This window comes from Prunus mume, linkage group LG2 (genome assembly GCF_029339155.1).
Source record: "Prunus mume cultivar Tortuosa linkage group LG2, ASM2933915v1, whole genome shotgun sequence".
Classification (NCBI taxonomy): domain Eukaryota; kingdom Viridiplantae; phylum Streptophyta; class Magnoliopsida; order Rosales; family Rosaceae; genus Prunus; species Prunus mume.
In genome coordinates, this window is record NC_142699.1 from 43,135,496 (window position 1) to 43,155,522 (window position 20,027).

Sequence of the window (20,027 nt, forward strand, 5' to 3'; positions counted from 1 at the left end):
TAACTACAGTTCTGGGAAGTCCAATACAGAAAAAGGAAAAGAACAAAAGAAAGCTACTGAAACTCAACCTGGCCGACCACAACAATTTGTTGAATGAGACTACTTTTCATGGCAGCCTCCTCAAGCTCTACTAGTTCAACGTTTTCACCTAAATTTTCAAGCAACTCGTGTCAAAGAACAACCAAAACTACCAAGTAGGGTATTAAGAAGAAACAAAAAAGAAATGAAAATGACTACTAGCTTATAAGTGGAAAGCTAATTAGAAAGAGTGGATAAGGAATCCATAATATAAGGTAAAAGAGAAAACACTTTATAAAAAAAAAAGGTAAAAAAGAAAAAGCTCTAAATTTGAAATATCTAATTTCACTTCGCAATTGCTCACAAATCCAACATTATAGTAGGAGGGTAATAATCCCTACACTTAGCCGAAAGCTTCCCAGCAACTCACTCTGTCCCAGAGTTCATTTACCCCTGCGCCCTTATAATCCTCAAATATTCTTATTGCGCTCCATCCAAATTGTTCCAGGAAAATGCCAACAAGCAGCGCCCGCATAATGTTTTGGCTTTCTTCCCCCTCCCAAAACCCTCAAACTTGGTGATCAGAAATTCAAAACAACCTCTTTGGCACCCATCTGGCTTCATCTCCCTAAACAATTTCCACCACAATAGTAAAGAACAAGGGCAAGGAAAATAAAATATTCCAACTCTGCAATAATGGAAACCAATTCCAAAATACTCTCCTCTCCATCAATTCAAATTACAAGATCCAAACTAACATTTGTCAGAAGTTTGTTTTTCTGAAACGAAAATATGAAAGTTTACATCGTTAGAGAAAACTATGCAATTTAGTGGACAAGTAATCCACCAATTGCAGAAGAGAAAAGAACATTAATTCAACAAACTCCATCTTGCTTAAGAAGGCAAAATTAATTATGACACTGCAGCTTTCATATCTAGATTAAGCGATTAATTAATAAATAAACAAATCTCTTTCCTCTAATACCCATTTCTCAGTAACAGCTAACAAAACAATAATTGGATGGATCCAACATAACACAAGGGGTCATGCAACTAAATGGGAGAAACTAAACAAAAAATGACTTTGAAAAGTTCAAATTGCATAGAGCAAGAAATACAAAATGCTTAGAATTGACATATGGTACCTTCAAGCTTCAACCCTCTAGCAATATCCTTAAGTGAAACAAAGCTAGGAACAAGGTCCCATGCCCCCGAAATCCATGAAGGTAATCCATCAACCCCAACCGTCACAAGGCCTGTTGTTGTGGGAGTATAAGCCTACAATCTATCCCGATGTATCCCTAAAATTTGCCCTTCCTCAGTAATAGCTTTCAACATGAAAGTGCCAAAATAACCAACTGGGTCTTTAAACTCGTGCTCTTTAGTCCAAGACTCCTTCACCCCATAATCCTTCATTACCCATGTTGGTGCTCTTTTTCGGAGAGGGTCAACTTAGAGAAAAGGAGATTTACCTTCAGCAGGGAAAGGGCCTAGACCTTCAATAAAGGCTAGCCTGCATAAGACAAAATAGGAGAAGCAGTCGTTAAGCCTCAGACACTGGTGTGGTGCCGGCCGAAGGCTCTCCGATGCTTAAGTCAGCTAACAGGGGTAACTTTAGCAAAATAATAGTAAAAGGTAAGAAAGTAGTTACCCTTTTTACTAGGGTACTGTTCCCTTTTTATAGGGAAGTGAAAGTGGGAGGTTTGTGTAGATTTCCGATGTGGGACTTTGTGCAAGTTGTTGTGGTGGTGACACGTGTCATGGAGATTAGGTTTAGCAATTGGGACCTTCAGCAGTCAGGAGTTTCAGCAAATGCTTGGCACCTCGGAAAAGTGTCTTCCTTCGGCATGGGAGAAGGCGTGTTTGCCTTGGTGCTAGTTGTTTTGCGGCTGGATATGCTCAGTTGATTATGGTATAAACAACCCAAACACTGATAACATCACTCAAGTTAATGACAGATACTCCGAGCTTAAAACAAATTGTTCTCGGATCATAGGAACAAGGTGGTAGTGGTAACTTTTGGAACCGCTCACTTTCAACATCAAAGGCCTTTGCCAAACGAGATAAGTCCCTGTACCTAATCCAATGAAGAAATCCATTAACATAAGTCCCATGATCATTCATACTATCAAAATAGTTTTGGTAGGCACAAGGTTTCCCCAACGTTTCTCCATCAAAAGAGTCGGGAGGGTGCCCAATGTCTCTCCAAATCCCAGAGCCAACAGTCAAAACCATTACTTGTTTATGTATAGGCATAATTCGAACTAGCTTATAGAGATCACTGATGGGGCTAAACCCAAAACCATAACGTCCTCCAACTATATCAGGCTTTGAAGATGTTGGGAGAGATAAAAACTCACCAGGAACATGATTGGGGATGTGGAGATGATGGACTTCGTGGTGACTGAGGAAGCCATTGCACGAGCCTACAATTCTCTTACTTAAAGTTCGGAGACTTTTGTTTATACAGGAAAACTTCAACACAACGTCTTTTGGGTTGCAGGTCCTGTCAAGGTCGACCAAGAAGTGACCCAGGCACGAGTATCCAATGATCAAAATGGAAGTAGGCATTCGTGAAAATAGTTCTTTGGTGAATTGAGGGTCTGAGAGCCAACAACGCCAAGACTTGCAAACTCGCTTGCATTGGATGAGATTTTTTGTTGGGATTTTGCAGAAGATCTCCATTATTATGTGCTCTGGCAATTACAGAAGGTATTTGTTCATGCTTTTCTTCTTCATCGTCGACTTCTTGTTTTGGGGTCCGCTTCGTTGGTTGATGGTAGTTTAATTCTCTTCATTGATCGAGCGCTGTCGTTGCGGTAGGTGGCTAAGATCGGAGAAGCGTCTCAGAGTTTCAACTTGAAGAAAGCTTCTTCAACCAAAGCTTCGGTTGTAAATGAGAACAAAATATCAATAATTTCGCCGAAATATCGGCGAAATTATCGTTTTTTAGGGGCAACGATATTTTAGAATGTTTTAATTTATTTATCATCAATTTATAGATAATTTCTATACTGATATTTTTGTTCAAATGGCAGCTACAAATGGTCAACATATCACGATATTATCAATAATATCGTGATATGAACTTTCAAAAATGAAATAATTCGCTTGAACGTCGCACAAAGGGGTTCGAACCCTCCCTGCTTCCAACTTCTAAGCCATTTAGCCACCGATAGTCATCACTTTGTGATTAGTATCTATCGAATGTGGTATTTATAACTCTTCCAAGCTGTTTCTCAAAATATAAAATAATTACTTATTGTTCTATATTGTTGATCAAATATTTAATTACTTAATATAATTTATTTCTTTCCTATTTAATCCATTTAATGTTATTGCTTATTTTATTATTCATTATAAGTACTTACATTACTAAATTCCCCTTCAAATTGTTGCTTAATTACTTAAATCTCTACAATCATTTTCTTTATTTCCTATTTAATTCTTCTTTGGATAACTTTATTTATGTCCTTAGTTAATTTTCAATCTTCACTATTATTTTTTAAGCATGGTAAATTGCTTAATTTTCATGACAAATCTAGTTGGTTTACATTTTTAATTATTTTTCAATTTTTGATAAATACTAAATATAAGAACGTGTACCATGTCATGATGTCCAGTGAATAATGTGAAATAAAGTTACTCATGTATCTTACCATGCAACTTATAAAGTGTAAAATATTATACTAAAAATGATAAATAAATTACTAGAGGGTGTTTAATTTTCTTTCATTAATTACTCTAGATTTTCTAAGTCACATAGTTTGTTAGCTCGCAATATAATCAACTTAAATCACTCAAACATGCTATGCAATGCATTTCCTTCCACTCTTTTGTGTTAAAATAATAGATGATTGACTAAATAAACTTTTTACAAAGTTTCATTAAAAATTTCCACGTATTTATCACAATTTCCGTGGGATCCAATTTTATCGATATCGATATTTTTCCGATATTTCCATCAATATTTCCGTGTTTTTGAACCATCAATATTTCCGAAACCCTCGATATTTAAGACCTTGGTTGTAATGAACAAAAAATGGGTATGACTAATGGGCCTGGCGGTGTGCTGGAAGTGGGCTCCTCGGAGTGTAAATCGTGTGACTCCTCGGAGTGTAAGTCATGTTAATAATATTCACTGCCTAGGACAGATCCAATTTTTCGAATTTTCCCTTTCAGCCATTTTTTTTTTTGGTTGGACTTCAGTAGAATTCAAAGCAGTGGCGGAGCCTTGTTAAGGCTGAAGGGGATTGGGGGCCCACCCCTTTTCCCCCCAAAATTTTTTTACTCTATTTAATTTTTGCTCTTGCTTTCCTACACATTTAGGAAGTCTATATAATAATAAACTGTTTGTGGCTCCCTCACAAAAGAAAAGATACGTTTCTCTCTCTTTGCAAGTAAAAGAGTAAGGCTAGTTTGGTACGTTGGATAGTATTAATCTATTCCGGAGAGTACTGACTATTTATCCATAATATTATAAGGCATTTGGTGCTGTTCCGAATAAATAGTCTGACTAAGTTATACTGTGTTTGGTGATGTTCCGGATAACATCAAATTAGACTATTTTTAAAATAAAACAAATTCTTTGATAATTTTAATGGAAATTGAGATTCAAATGACACAAATTTTTTTTGGTAAGATTCATATGACAAGATTTTTTTTCATATAACCCATTATCATAATTGTAGTATCTCATAAAAATTTCAACATACTCTCATACGTTAATAAAAACAGTACCAAATAATGTATAATTCAAAGTGATCACATACTAAGGTGATAAAAGCAAAAGGGAAAGTTGTTCATAAACCAAACTACATCAAAGAGTGAATCATAGCTCCCTTGCCCCAAGTAAGAGAAGAACAAATGCTTTTCGCATAGCACCATCCAATGTCAGGAATGTTCTCTCATCACTTGCTTTCTCCAACATTAGCCGTAGTGCCTTAATTTGGTCATTAATAGACAAGTCCATCTTTGCCAATTCAGCAGCAATGTCAGGTCTTGGTTCTGATTCATTCACTAAACTATTAGTTATAGTTTTCAATTGGTCAACTCACTCAGAAATCATCTCACCAAATGCTTTAGCCATTTCCTTTTGAATATCAGTATCTACATTTCATTTGCGGTGTCGACTGCTTGAGCTAGCTGAGTTTTGTTGATTTGATCCTGGCAAAGAGGTAGAATGATTTGGATCAACCTCAACTTCCTCATCATCATCATTGACATTAATGTGATGCACATGCTCATTTTCCATTCCTATAGCCAATATAGACACTGTAATTTACATACATATAATTAAGAAGAAAAAATTGAAAGATCAAATAAAATAAATACTAATTATCAAAACAAATAGTCTATTACAAGCACATCAAAATAGTCTACTACAAGAAAATATAAATAATTATATGAACTACAACTTAATGTCTGACGCAGATCCTTCCCAACCAAGGAAAACAAATATAAATTTCATGTCAGGAGTACAAACTCCTAATACATTGGTTGCAACCTCCCCCTTTCGTGTTCAATATCTTGGTTTATCTTGTTCAGGCCTAATGTAAGTCCCATCCAACGACCCTAAGCATTTCTACGCAATTAAAAAAAATAAGGTACCTTAGAAACTTAAAATATAAATATAATAATAAAATTGGCCAATCTTAATTTAATTTTACAGTACCTTAAACCAGCTCCATCTATTATCTGTGCAATTATCAGGTATGGGTTCCGACACCTTCAAAAGTCTACCTTGTAATCTTATCACTCCATCCAAGATTGAATTGAAGTACCTACTAATAGTCTCCCCCGATCACTTAAATCTACTACTCATTGTACGATTCTTCACATGATGTGCAAGTGTATGTAAAAACATACACACTTGCTCTTCTATGGTTACTGAACCATTTGTTCTCACTCTCCCATCATCACGGACCAATTGACATAAATAATGGAAAGTTCTCCTATCCATCCTAATTTGGTTCACACATTGTATGTCATCAATTCCTATAATGCTATCTAAATAATTTGACCGAGTTGCAATCCTGAAAAACCTTTGACTCCTAATGGCATTCCATTGTTGGCGTCATTGTTCCAAATTGTAGTTTGTCATGAACCACATCATGCACCAAACCATGATATGCAAGAACCACAATCTAATAATAAAGTATGCCACAATCTTTCTTTCATCTATATCTAGGCATAATATAAAGGAAATTTTTTCAGTAAAAGTAATATAAATAAGCATGCATTAATTTTAGCAATATAAATAATCATGCATTACACAAGACTACATATAAAATTAGAATAATACAACAATAAGTAGAATTCTACAAATGACAGAAGACTACAAAATACCATCCTGCTTGCATATACAGAAATATATGTGGTTTAACTATTAGAATTGTATTGTGAATATTGATATGCATATGTTTGTACTAGACATCAAAGTTTCCATGTACAACAAGAAGGAGAAAGTAGCAACAGAACAGAAGCAATAAAAGGTTCATATATTATTATGTACTTCGATTTTTTTTTTTTTTTGGAGTTGGGAAAATCGCAGGAGGAAGGGACATATGCCTGAAGGTGGTGCGAAGATTGAAGATAGAATCAATAAAAGGGTCAAAGTCTTTGGGAAAAAAATATCAATGGAATTTGATCACTTTCCAAGTGCCTATTCACATAAAAATAAAGCATGTTAAAGGAAAGAATCAAGTCATATTTGATATGCCCATATTATAGGGTCGTTGATTGATTCCTTGTATATATGTCATATATGTCATTCAATTGTTTTATTTCCTTCCTAGAATAAGACTCTCTCAGTTTTTATAAAACTGTAGCTATATTGTACATTCATTAATAATAATATACAGAGATCTTCTCTACCAAACTATTTTCTTCATTCACCATTTTTACATGGTATCAGAGCACCGATTCTGGTGACTCTAGAAATCCAAACACCTTCGCTACAACACAACATAAGATGGGTGAAACAAAATCCACAGAGAAATCAATTGATGTTTCGAATCTACTCACCTTGCATCACTCGGATCATCCGGGAATTGTTCTTGTCTCCAGGCTCCTTAAAGGATACAACTATGGACAATGGAGTTGATCTATGTGTCTCAATCTTTGCGCAAAGAATAAGAATGGCTTTGTCGATGGATCTGTCAAAGCCCCAGCATTTACAAATGCAAAACACTCTATTTGGCAACGATGCAATGACATGGTATTGTCATGGATCTTGAATTCAGTTCATCCGAACATTGCCGGCAGCGTGATCAAAGAGAGGTTTTCGCAAGCTTCGTGATTATCAGCCCAACATCAAGCTTCGTGATTATCATGTTTATCACGCTAGTTTACTTGATCCCAGTGCCACGTCTGCCACGTCAAGCACCCGCTACCCATTGACTCGGTATGTTTCTTACTCCCACTTGTCTGATGCTCATCGTTCTTTTGTGACCAACATATCCCACTTGGTAGAACCAGTTTCTTATGAACAGGCTAGTGCGGACCCGAAACTATGCAGACTGAACTTGACGCTCTTGCTGCAAATAATACTTGGACCATAATATCATTACCTTCTGGTCACCGAGCCATTAGATGTCGGTGGGTATTCAAAATCAAGTATAACTCCGATGGTACAATTGAACGCTACAAGGCGTGTCTTGTGGCCAAAGGATTTACCCAACGTGAAGGAATTGATTGCAAGGAGACTTTTGCTCCTGTTGCCAAATTCATTACTGTATGATGTCTTTTGTCTGTTGCTGCCATTCGCAATTGGTCTTTACATCAACTTGATGTACAAAATGCCTTTCTTCATGGTGATCTCCAGGAAGAAGTCTACATGCAGCCTCCTCCTGGGTTTCGTCAACAGGGGGAGACAATTGTATGCCGACTCAACAAGTCCTTGTATGGGCTTAAACAAGCATCTCGCAGCTGGTTCCACAAGTTTTCTCATGCCATTCAAGAAATTGGCTTTCACCAATCCAGAGCTGATTATTCTTTATTCACCAAGGTGTGTGATAATTCTTTTACTGCTATACTCCTTTATGTTGACGATATGATCATCACAGGGAATAATGAAGATGCCATTGTTTGTCTCAAACGATTCGTTCACACAAAATTTCGCATCAAGGATCTTGGACCACTCAAATATTTCCTTGGTGTTGAAGTTGCACTCTCCAAAGATAGGATTTCTATTTGTCAACGCAAGTATGCCTGTACATACTTGAAGAGGCCGGATTACTTGGTGCAAAACCCGCAATGTTTCCTATGGAGCAACACTTGAAATTGACGCCTACAGATGGTGTCACTCTCAAGAATTCTACGCATTATCGCAGATTGGTTGGAAGATTAATCTATTTGACAATCACAAGACCAGAAATTGCATATTCTGTCCACATTCTTAGCCAATTCATGCAACAGCCAAGAAAGCCTCACCTAGATGCAGTGCATCGCCTTCTTCGATACTTAAAGATAGCTCCGGGTCAAGGGTTGCTCTTTCCCTCACAAGGCAGTTTAATATTACAGGGTTATTGTGATGCCGATTGGGCGGGATGTCCCACCACGAGAAGGTCCATCTCGGGTTACTATGTTTTTCTTGGTAATGCTCTTATGGCTTGGAAGAAAAAGAAACAAACTACTGTTTCTAGATCATCAGCTGAAGGTAAGTATCGATCAATGGCAGCAATCACATGCGAGCTCACTTGACTGAGATATTTACTACGCGACCTGTGCATTGATCATTCCGAGCCGGCAACATTGCATTGTGACAACCAAGCGGCAATACATATTGCAACCAATCCAGTTTACCATGAACGTACCAAACATATTGAACTTGACTGCCACACTGTACGAGAAAGAATTCAAAGAGGAGAAATCAAGACGACATACGTACAAACTAGAAAACAGATTGCTGACATTTTCACAAAGCCATTGGGACAAGTTGTTTTCCATTCACATCTCAGCAAGTTGGGTGTTTTGGATATCCACACTCCAACTTGAGGGGGAGTGTTAAAGGAAAGAATCAAGTCATATTTGATATGCCCATATTATAGGGTCGTTGATTGATTCCTTGTATATATGTCATTCAATTGTTTTATTTCCTTCCTAGAGTAAAACTCTCTCAGTTTGTATAAAGTTGTAGCTATATTGTATATTCATTAATAATAATATACAGAGATCTTCTCTACCAAACTGTTTTCTTCATTCACCATTTTTACATTGCTGTCTTTGAGATTGTGCAATTCATTCATTAATCCCATGTCCAATGTTTCCCATTTGTTGTAAAATAGGTCCTTTTACGATTTAGCTTTCATTCATGTAAGTAAGCATAATCTAATTTCAAAAACGAAAAATACATATCCTAATTTCCAAAAAAAATTAATTAAAAAAATTGAAATATATAAAGAATAGATTAGAAGCATATTAGGGAGAGTATGAAAGAGAGAGAGTGAGTGAGAGATGGATACCTGGAGAAGAGTGAAGAAAATAACATGTGGAGAAGATAACAGAGAAGAACCTTAAGGAGAAGAAAATGAAAAGAGCGTCTGAGTTTTTTCGAAGAACGTGTGCTTAGCCGTATAATTAAGCGTGGATTATCTAAACCAGGGTGTGTGGGTTGTATTAGTTAGTCAGGTCAGGAGAGTATCAAAAGCCCAACCCGTATAAAATAGTCAAGTAATTAAATAATACAAGTTAACACTAAAACTTGACATAGACTATTTACTCATATCCAGAGTCTAATACGGTGTACCAAACGAGCCCTAAGTGATTTCAAATAGAAAGACTAATAAGTAATTTTGGGCCCACCAATATATTAACAAAAAATAAAAGTAGCCAATCAAATAAATTTTCAAAAAATCTCCTTTGTCAAATAAGAAGTAGACTTTTACTCAAATAAAAAAGGATTGGGATTTTAATTTTTGTTCCTATATGAAGCAAAGTTTAGCATTGACTCAATTACAGATGGTTTTCGAGATATGAAAGAACGACAAGTGTTATTTTGATACCTAATTGAATAAACAATTGTTTTCTGCCTTTTATTATTACAAACATTGTTAAGGTTGAAAATTTGAAATTTTTTAATGTCTTATTTGGTTTATATGTTGGCCCCCCAAAACATAAATTCCTGACTCCGTCATTGATTCAAGACAAATATAACAGATCAATAATAAAACCCAACAAGCAATATATAATTTAAACCAAATGAAAAAGAGCATATCTTCTTGTTTGTCCATTTTCAAGTGAAGCATTGTTTGTTTTAAGAAAAGATTTATTCAAAGATCCTACTCTTAGACTTTGAGCAAGCTCTTCTTCCTTTTCTTTCTCTGTCTTTTTAATTTCCAAACAAAAATCTCAACATTCACATCAACACATAATAAGGCTAGAAACAATAATAATAAATCAACTAAAAATTAGAGCAATAATTTACCCATGAACAAGGATCAAGAAACAATAAAACCTAGATTTTGAGCAAATTTTTCTTCAATTTAAGCAAAAGAATAACTTGTCTGTGTGCTATATATCAATAACAATATCAATCAATTATATTATACTTCAATCCAAATAACAATCAATATCAATAAATTCTTCTAATCCATCAAAATCAATAATAATAAATTCTTCTAATATATCAATTTCATTAAAAATATAAATTCTTCCATTACTTGAAATTTGAAATGATGGGAGGCAAAGCAAGCAAGCAGCTCAAGGGTAGTTGGCCGCAACAACAACAGAGTGGTGGTGGTGTGTGTGAGAAGGAAGGGTTTCGGTTGGTATAATTCAGGGAGAAGTGAAACTGTGAAACTAATTTGAGGGCCTTAAACTCAAACAGGTGATCAATTAGAAACAGAAAATACGGAAAAATGCACTAGGATGACATTGCTTTATTATTATAAGCATTTGAAAAAGATTAAGGTTTGTCAAGTCTTTTAACTATGGGTGGCAATTTCTGATATGACTCGATACACGACTCGATATCCACATTATTAAATTTTCGGGTGAATTGTTGGAAGTTTGAATGAAATTCAAGGACATTTATCCCACATTGGTAGAAAGAAGAAAGAGTGAGGTATTTATAAAAAGCATCTCTAGTGCAAGAGGCCAGCCCAAGCAGGAAGGCACCATAGGCTTGGGAGCAGCTCCAACCCGGGCAAGCCCAATGGGTGATCTAGCGCTTCACCTTGCCTTCGGGTTGTTGCCAACAGCTACAAGCCACGTGGCTTCTCCTGGAGCCTCCAATTCAAAAATCTTTTCAAATCCAACGGCTGTCCATTTTTTGGCAAAAAAAAAATCAAAACAATTTGTAAAAAATATCAAAAAATTCTAGAAATTTTTTCTATAAATACCTACTAATATTATTCACTTTCCATACCAAATCTTCATACAAATTCATCTCCTTCCAATATTTTTCACTTTCCACACAAAATTTTCTACTACTAAATTTCATTTGTGTAAAAATACAAATGGCCTCTTCCAACGAAGCCGGAGGCGATTGGACAACCGTGAAAGATATTTTGTTGTGTGAGTGTTGGGTCAAATTTGTTCACTGCCCGATCACGGGCAATGAGATGAAGTCCTCTCGTATATAGAGAAAAATTCATGGAGAATATTGTGAAAGATCGGGTTCGGCTCGTACGGAAATGGCATTGGCTAGTAGGTGAAAAAAATTTAATAAAGAGTTAGGGAAATAGAGAGATGCGTTGGCAAAAGCGATGGACAACATTTGAAGCGGTCAAAATCTAGTCGACGAGGTAAAATATTTATAAATGTCGTTTTATTCAATTTAATGTCACAATTTTTTTATATTTTCTTGCATTTCCAATTATTTTTTCTAATAGATTATTCAAGCACAAATGCGGTTTGGTGCCATTGGCCAAGGCAAAAAAAGTTTCATCAATCACCAATGTTGGGACATTGTGAAGAATTGTTCAAGATTCAAAATTATTTTCACTAGTCTGACGGTTGTGTTGAATGAGACACCGCTCTACGATTCACTGGCAACTGATTCGCCATTGGATTCCCCAATGGATCAAGACTCACTAATCCAACATGAGCCGAGGCTTATTAGGAGAAAGGCGGAAAAGCCAAGAGAGGGTACACTTCGAACACTAGATATGCAAAAAATTTAGGGCAAATTGCTAAGAATGGCGCACTAAGAATTGAGAGAGACTTGAAAAGAGAAGAAGTTGACAAGGCATGATTTGAAGCATATGCAATTGAAAGGCAGCAGGCACAAGAACAACACATAGAGGAAAGAGAGATGAAAATTATGGTCATGGATACGAGCCATATATCTGCTGAAACAAAGTCCTATTGGAAGCAAAAACGAAGAGATGTTATAAGAACAAAGCTTTTCCATGACGATGGACCTAGCAACACGGATTGGTTAATGATCAAAACCATTAGGTTGTATTGAAAAAGTTGTCATATGTATTAATTTGTTGTATTGTTTCTCTTTTATTGAATAAAGAAAGCATTAAATAATATAGCTATTTATTAAAAACATTTCATACATCAAAACAAACCTTAATTCATTACAAACCACACACAAAACAAAGGATAATTAAAATAAATAAAAACCTTAATTCATTACAAACAACACATAAAACAAAGCATAATTCCAAACAAAGCATTAAACTTGACTTCATCAACCGTGATTGCCTTTCATCTCCCATAAGTGCTTGATTAAGTCAACTTGACGTCTCTTGTGAACATATGAAGATTGCATTTCCTAATAATGGTCAATCATAGGGTTGTTGTATCGACCGTCCAGTGGCTATCCATTTGCTCCCACGAGCCATTCATAAATTCTTGTCAATGTCGTGTTCATGGGATCGGGTTTCAACATTTATGGGGCATCATAATCATACTCATCCTCCACAATCATATTATGGAGGATTATGCAAGTCATCATAATGCTTCGAAGCACTTCTTCATCAAACATACAAGCATCACCCCTAATAATTACCAATGAGCTGATAGGATATCAAACACCTTTCCACATCTTTCCAATAACCCTCTTGAAAGGCAGCAAGGCTTTTTCCCTTCTCCAATTAGGGATTCGGATTTTTTTTTTTTTTACGTCAGCTAGGTAGTATGTATTCGAGTACGATATTGTAGATTTGATATGTGATCTAGAGGGAATGACCTCTTAGGACATCGTTGAATACCGGGAATTGACCAAACACATTGAGATCGTTTTGAGATCTGGAAACTCCAAAAAAGGCATGCCAAATCCTTATATCGAACTCGAGCCTCGACTTTTCATAGAAGCCTTCACAGGTCCCTAGGTGTAGGTTTGCGGAGGTAATCCCTCGTGTAAAGAGTTTCTATTCCATCACATAATCTAACCAAGCATTCTAGGAGAGTTGATTTCCCCATCCTAGCAATCTCATCCACTTGGTCTACAGATGTCTCATATGGAAGCATCTGTAATGCAACTGTAAGTTTTTACTCCTAAAGAAGACTCAAAACCCCAAGAGCATTATACTTCTTAAAGAAGTATGCAACACCCTTGACCCAATTTAATCATTTTGATCAATTTATGTAATTGTGAAATTACAATTTTGCCCTTGTGGTGTAGGGTCACTTTGGTCACTTTTTGATCGGAAGGATTTTGGGGAAATGAGTGGCACCATTATGTAGAGCTCGTCGATACGAGTTCATAGACATGCGGCACGTCCCAACTCCGAGTTATAACGAAGGAGGAAAAATCTGAAAACGAAAAGAACGTAAAGGGAATTCTTAAATTTGTTATTGTAAGTGTATGCATTTTGTATTTCTTTTTGCTTCCCTTGAAAATTTTGTAATAGGACAATCATTGTAATTTCCCAAGCTCTAAGTTTAGATTAAGAATTACTTCTCTAGGTGTTCTTATCTGGCTACATTCTGATGGACAACAATGTGTTTGACAAAGGTAAATTCTGCATAGCATTACATTGCATTCACTAAATTTTTGAAGATTATGACTAGTCATCCTTCCTTCGTATGATCAGTCATCCTTCCTTCGTATGATCAGTCATCCTTCCTTCGTATGACCAATCATCCTTCCTTCGTATGACTAGTCAACCTTTGCAACAGTAGGATTTCCATCTCACTATTTCCAGCTGGATCTTATCCATCTTTTTTGTCCTGTTCTACGAATTTCTTAGCTGCCATGTGTCTATTCTGACCTAGGAATTTTTTGGTAAAAGCCAAATAATTCCTCATTTGGCAGCCGTAACTTTTGAGGTGAAGTTTTGAAAAGGTTTCTTCCATCCTTTTGCTTCTTCTTCCTCAATAGAAAACCACCATTTCATCTATGAGTTTTCTAAATTGATTTTCAAAAACTGCTTTTGAAATATGAAATCTGCATCTAGCTAGAACAAACACATTCTCATATATATATCTAGGTCAGATTCAAGATTTGTTTCTTGAAGAAATTGGTCATTACTACTTGAATCCAAATTTTAGTTTCTATTCAAGTTGGAGCTAGCTAGCTGGTGTCGTGGAATGAAAGAGCTGAAGAAGGAAATACCATTGCATGAAAGACTAAGCTGCTGGTTTTGCTAAGTTGGAGAAGAAGATTGCACAAGGGATGTATAGCCTATCTTCCTAAATAAATCTAGAATTTCTTGAGCTTGCTTGTGTTCCTTTGAAAGAATCTTCTTTTCTTAGTGGATTGCCTGGTCGGTTGATAACCCCCAGTTTTTCTCAGAGTGGGTTTCTAGGTGAACAAATTCTGGTTTGCAGATTTATTATCTTTTGGGTTTGTGTTCTTGATAGTTGACTAGTCATCGCATGATGTCCATGCATTTCTGAGTTCGTGTTCTTGCAGTTGACTAGTCATCACTATTTGTTGTGTGATGTTTATTTGATTATGATGTGTTCTTGATAGTTGACTAGTCATCGCATGATATTCATGCATTTCTGGGTTTGTGTTCTTACGGTTGACTAGTTATCATTATATGTTGTGTGTTGTTTATTTGATTATAATGTTTTCATATACTTTCACCATAATTGTTGCTAGCACAGGGGATGCCTAGATTGACGGGTCCTTCTGAGTGCCTAGGTTGTCACTAGTAATCTTCTAGGCTTGCAGGTACAGATTGCTTTGTGTGTGTATGTTATTGGTTATGGTTTTTCATGACTAATCAGTTGATTAGTCATAATTATACTTAGTCAAGTTTTAAAGTGTCTGAATATTGTTGTGTCTATTTGAATAACATTTAAATTTACCCCTCGTCACTTAAGTACCAATTTTAGTTACTGTAGCAAACAATACCGTTATAGTACCATTACTATAGTAACCGAGCCAATTCTCTTTATCTTCTCCTTCTCCCCCGCCACTTCTTCTTCTTCTTCCTCTGCAATTCATGTGATCCTGTAAAGCAAAGTGATTGTTTGACTTCCGAGCCACCAAACTAGGCCGTTGTGCACCGGTTGGCTGTGCCGCCTTCACAAAAAATGTTCCCATCGTCCTCTTCTACAAAATCCATCCAAAACTCGATTTCATTTGTTGACGGTGAGCTCGATTCAAAGCTGAGAAAAATGTTAGGTTTTTCCGGCGGTGTTCTTGCATTTTCCAACAATACCGATGGCCAATTCAGTCGAGTAATGTATGGAAATTCATCTACTCTTCGTGATCTATCCATTCATGTATATATTGTAGACTGATTTTGAGGCTTTAGAGATCGTTCAAAACACCCACTTAAGGCTCACGGCTAGTTCCGGCTAGTTTTTAGCCACGGTCCAAGAACAAAAATCACTTCCCTTGTTAATCTAAACGTATTGGTATAGATATTGTAGGGTGTTTCGAGAATGTTACGTCGTTGGAATTTTCTCAAGCCACCCATGTGCTGCCCGCGCGTGGCCAAAGTGTGGTGGCCCATTATGTTCTTATTTGATCCCCATGTCGTCCCGAGCACGACGATATGCTCGTATTCGAATTTGGTTATTGCATGGTAGTCGAACATATTTATGCCTATTAGACGATCTCCGGGTTCGATATGTTTGGACCGTTGGATCGACTCCAATTCCAAGTATGTTATTCTCTGTACCTTTGGGATAGTGTAGGAATTCGCAGATCGAGAATTGGAGTCCCGGATACTCCAAATCTTTGAGTCTAGGGTTAGACGAAGCGATCTCCGTCCGATTGTGCAATTGGCTTAAATCTAATTGCTCAATGAGACCAAAGTTGCACTACTTGTTTAGTGACTTTGTTAGACCTATAGGAACTTTCGGATTGGAAATCGAAGTTCATAGGCCCCATAGGCCCGGTTGACCATGGAAAGTTTGACTATTCAGTTGACTGTGAGTCTTCCGAGGTAGTTTCACCTTTCGATAAGTATTAGATTAACCTTAAGAACTCCCCGATTCTTGTGCACAAACACTTTAAGACCCGGGAACTGGAGTCTTAAGTTAGAGTTCGTTGTTAGGTATACGTATTAATTAAGCCCGTTTATTCTCTCGAATAGGTACTCTTGCTTCACGTACTCTTGTGAGTGGACTTTGTTTTTAAACAATCATTACTTTCAAAGATGGATTGCCTTGCATTTATATAAATTTGCTTATTTTGACTATTAAGATTATGAAATTATATTGTGTTTTAATATTGGATTATAGTATATTATGGAAATTGCATGTGTAAACAAGTTTTGGTTATTATTTGAATTGTTAGGATTTTGAGATTTTAATATTGTTTTAATTGTGGGATTATCGAGTTATATTATGATATTTAAAGTTTGGGTTATGGAATTTATGCTTTTGAGAGTTTGATATCTATATACGTATAAATATTTGGGTTATTGAGGTTATGGGATTTGTTAACGAGTTGGTCTCGGCTTTTGCTATGTGTTATGAGATTTCAAGAGACTATTATCATTTCTATTATCATTATTGAAGTATATGAATTTAGGATTCGGACTGTGGTAATATTGGGTGTTAGTTTTATGTATGTTTATATTTATGAAACTTATAATAGTTATTGTTACGTAAATGGTTGTTATGTCGCGATAGTGTTATCATTACGTCGGAATCGCCGGAAAATGCAAGAACACCGCCCGAAAAACCTAACCCTTTTCTCACCTTTGAATCGAGCTCACCATCAGCAAATTGAATGGGTTTTGGGTGGGTTTTGTAGAGGAGGACAAGGGGAACATTTTTGGTGAGGTGGCACGACCAACTGGTGCACAACGGCGTCATTTGGTGGCCCGGAAGTCGAGCAGATCACTGCTGCTACAGTGATTTATGCGAATTGCAGGAAGAAGAAGAAGAAGTTGCAAGGGAGAATGAGAATATAAAGAGAATTGGCCTAGTTGCTATAGCAACGGTATTGTAGCGATACTGTTTGTTACAGTAACAAATTTAAACATTCTCTTTATGTCATTTTCGTTTTCAAACCTTTCCTCCTTCATTACAACTCGAAATTAGGCGTGCCGCATGTCTACGAACTGGTATCAACGAGCTCTACCCAATGGTGCCACTCATTTCCCCAAAATCCTTCCGGATAGAAAAGTGATCGAGGCGACCCTACAGTCCAAGGGCAAAATTGTAATTTCACAATTACATAAACTGAACAAAACGATTAAATTGGGTCAGGGGTGTTACAACCCACCCCTTTATAAAAATTTTGTACCTATCATTCGAATAGGTATGTATTAGATATATGCCCTAGAAGCCAATATAAAAATGGATAATTCTAAGGAAATAATATATAATAATCAAAGGGGCAAGAACGTTGCTTTAGATACATACCGTGCACAAAGTAACAAGTCAAAGGATTAAGATATAAATGAAAAGTGGTCTAAAAAAGTTAGATGCACGTGACATTTACATACATATAAATATCGTATCCTAAAATGTTCCTGGTCATAGGATCACCAATTGGACAATGGTGACCCGCAAAGACTGATACACATTATGTCTACTCAATTGGGTGGATGACTAGTCTCAAATCATTCATGTAGAGACACTGAGACAGATATGTAGGTGCTCTATAAAAGATGGAGTCCACTGAATGCAATTAACTCTAGAATTCTTGTATGGAAGTCTTACTCACAAGTGTCAAACAAAGAATTCTAAGTTGTGATCATGCAAATTAATCCTTAGACCTGAGACATCACAATTGTCTTGTGTATATGTTGTTTCTCTTTTAGAGCACTATATGGTCATATCAACATGATGTGACTTAAATGTGTTCCTCGGGATTTTCAGCATGTACATAGAGACAGGTGAATGTACAATAAGGAATCTCCACTCTTAGTAGGAAGAAAGAATACTCTAAAGATATTATTCGTGAATCTTTGGCTAAAGTATCAGATGGAAATTGAATCAAGAACGTTTGCAATTTCATCAAATTGTATCATATAATCTAGACATGTCATGTTAGGGATTTTGATACAAGTTTACCATATCCCGAGAATATGACATAGAGTATTGAATTAGAGAATGATCAAATTGCATTGTAATCACAAACTGACTAGGTTCTCTAAATGAATTCTTTTTAGCTTGGGTAGTCATCGCATACTACTAGGTGTCACTCATGGTTTGTGGAAGTCCTATAAGGACTAATTACAATTAGCCTTCGTCAATAGGGAGAATTGTATAGAGTGATACAATTCACACTTAATTCATAGTGAATCATTCATACCCACTACCTCACTAATTAGAATCTTTAAGATCACACACTGTAAAGGAATTGATTGGGAAATTAAGAAGAGAATGAATGATTTTGTGACTTGGTCAAAGTCAATGTGAAAGTCAAAGGTCAAATGTCAAACGGTTGACCCAACACTTGACACAGTCAACTAAGGATGACCGGGACCAACACTCGTTAGACAAGTGAGTGATTAAATTAAATAAGTCACTAGAGTAATTAAATTGATTAGATTAATTTAATTTTTCAATTAAAGTTATGAAACTTTAATTAAAGGTCCTATATGACTTGGAAATTCAAAGGGAATTTGACCATATGGACTTTGGCACACATGTGACACATTAGAAAATTAATGTGTTGGACCAAGATAGCATAAAGATGACACACAAGGGGGAGGGGTGCGGCTACACTAGGGATTATGGGCAATTTTGTCACTCTTGTGATATTTATTATCCTAGAAGTGTGTAGCTATGGTATCCTATCATCCTAGGGTTTTCAAGTTAGTGAAATTGGAAGAGAGAAAACATCAAGCTCTCTCTCCCTAACCCCTTGAATCTATCACATCAAGTGAGGGTGCTAGCACCAATCTTCACTTGTTGTCCACTCATTCTCTCAGCTTTGGAGAGTTGCACATCCTTGTACCTATTTGGAGAACTACAAAGTGGAGAATCAACATCAAAGGGAAAGCCAACAACAAAGGACCATTCCTTGTACTTGAACACCATTCTTGGTTTCAAGATTCGCTCTAAGGGTATGAACATCTTATCTTTCTTTCAAATAGGATTTGGAGAGTCTTTGGTGCACACTTTCATAGACTTACAAAGATTAGGACCAAATGAGACTTGCATGAATCCCTAGTTTATTTAATGCTTCCGCTCTTACTTTGATTTCATATTAGATATGGCATACTAGGTGATTTATACTCTCAAAGTTTGGTTGTAGAGTTTTTAGAAATCTCTACACAACATAATTCCCACAATATCCCCTTGAATATGGGTACTGGGCCAGCATCTGCTCCTCAGGTTCCCCAGTAGCTTCTTCAATAGCTTGACATGATGGGGACTTAACTCCACACGTTTTTCTAACCTCGTAACACCTTCCAAGAAGATAATTCCAAGAATACCCACTCACCAACTACAAATTCAACATCCTTGGATCAACTATTCGCATAACCCTTATATCGGTATTGTATCATTTTAGACTTTGCCAACGTCATCCTCACTACCTCTATTGTTCTCTAAACAAACTATATCTACTCCAATTTTCTTTCACCAACCTCACTCACTTAGGAGCCATACAATGACTCCTATACAAGGCCTCATTCTTGGGTACTCACAAACAAGTTCTCATTTCCAACCTTTTAACACTTCCCACCACC

At 36.4% G+C, this 20,027-nt stretch overlaps 2 pseudogenes; both read right to left on the minus strand.

The window, feature by feature from the left end:
* Nucleotides 1-1,256: 1,256 nt before the first annotated feature.
* LOC148920448 (F-box protein At3g07870-like) lies at nucleotides 1,257-2,757 on the minus strand (annotated as a pseudogene).
* Nucleotides 2,758-4,849: 2,092 nt separating this feature from the next.
* Nucleotides 4,850-5,272, minus strand: LOC148920449 (uncharacterized; annotated as a pseudogene).
* Between the last annotated feature and the right edge of the window lie 14,755 nt (nucleotides 5,273-20,027).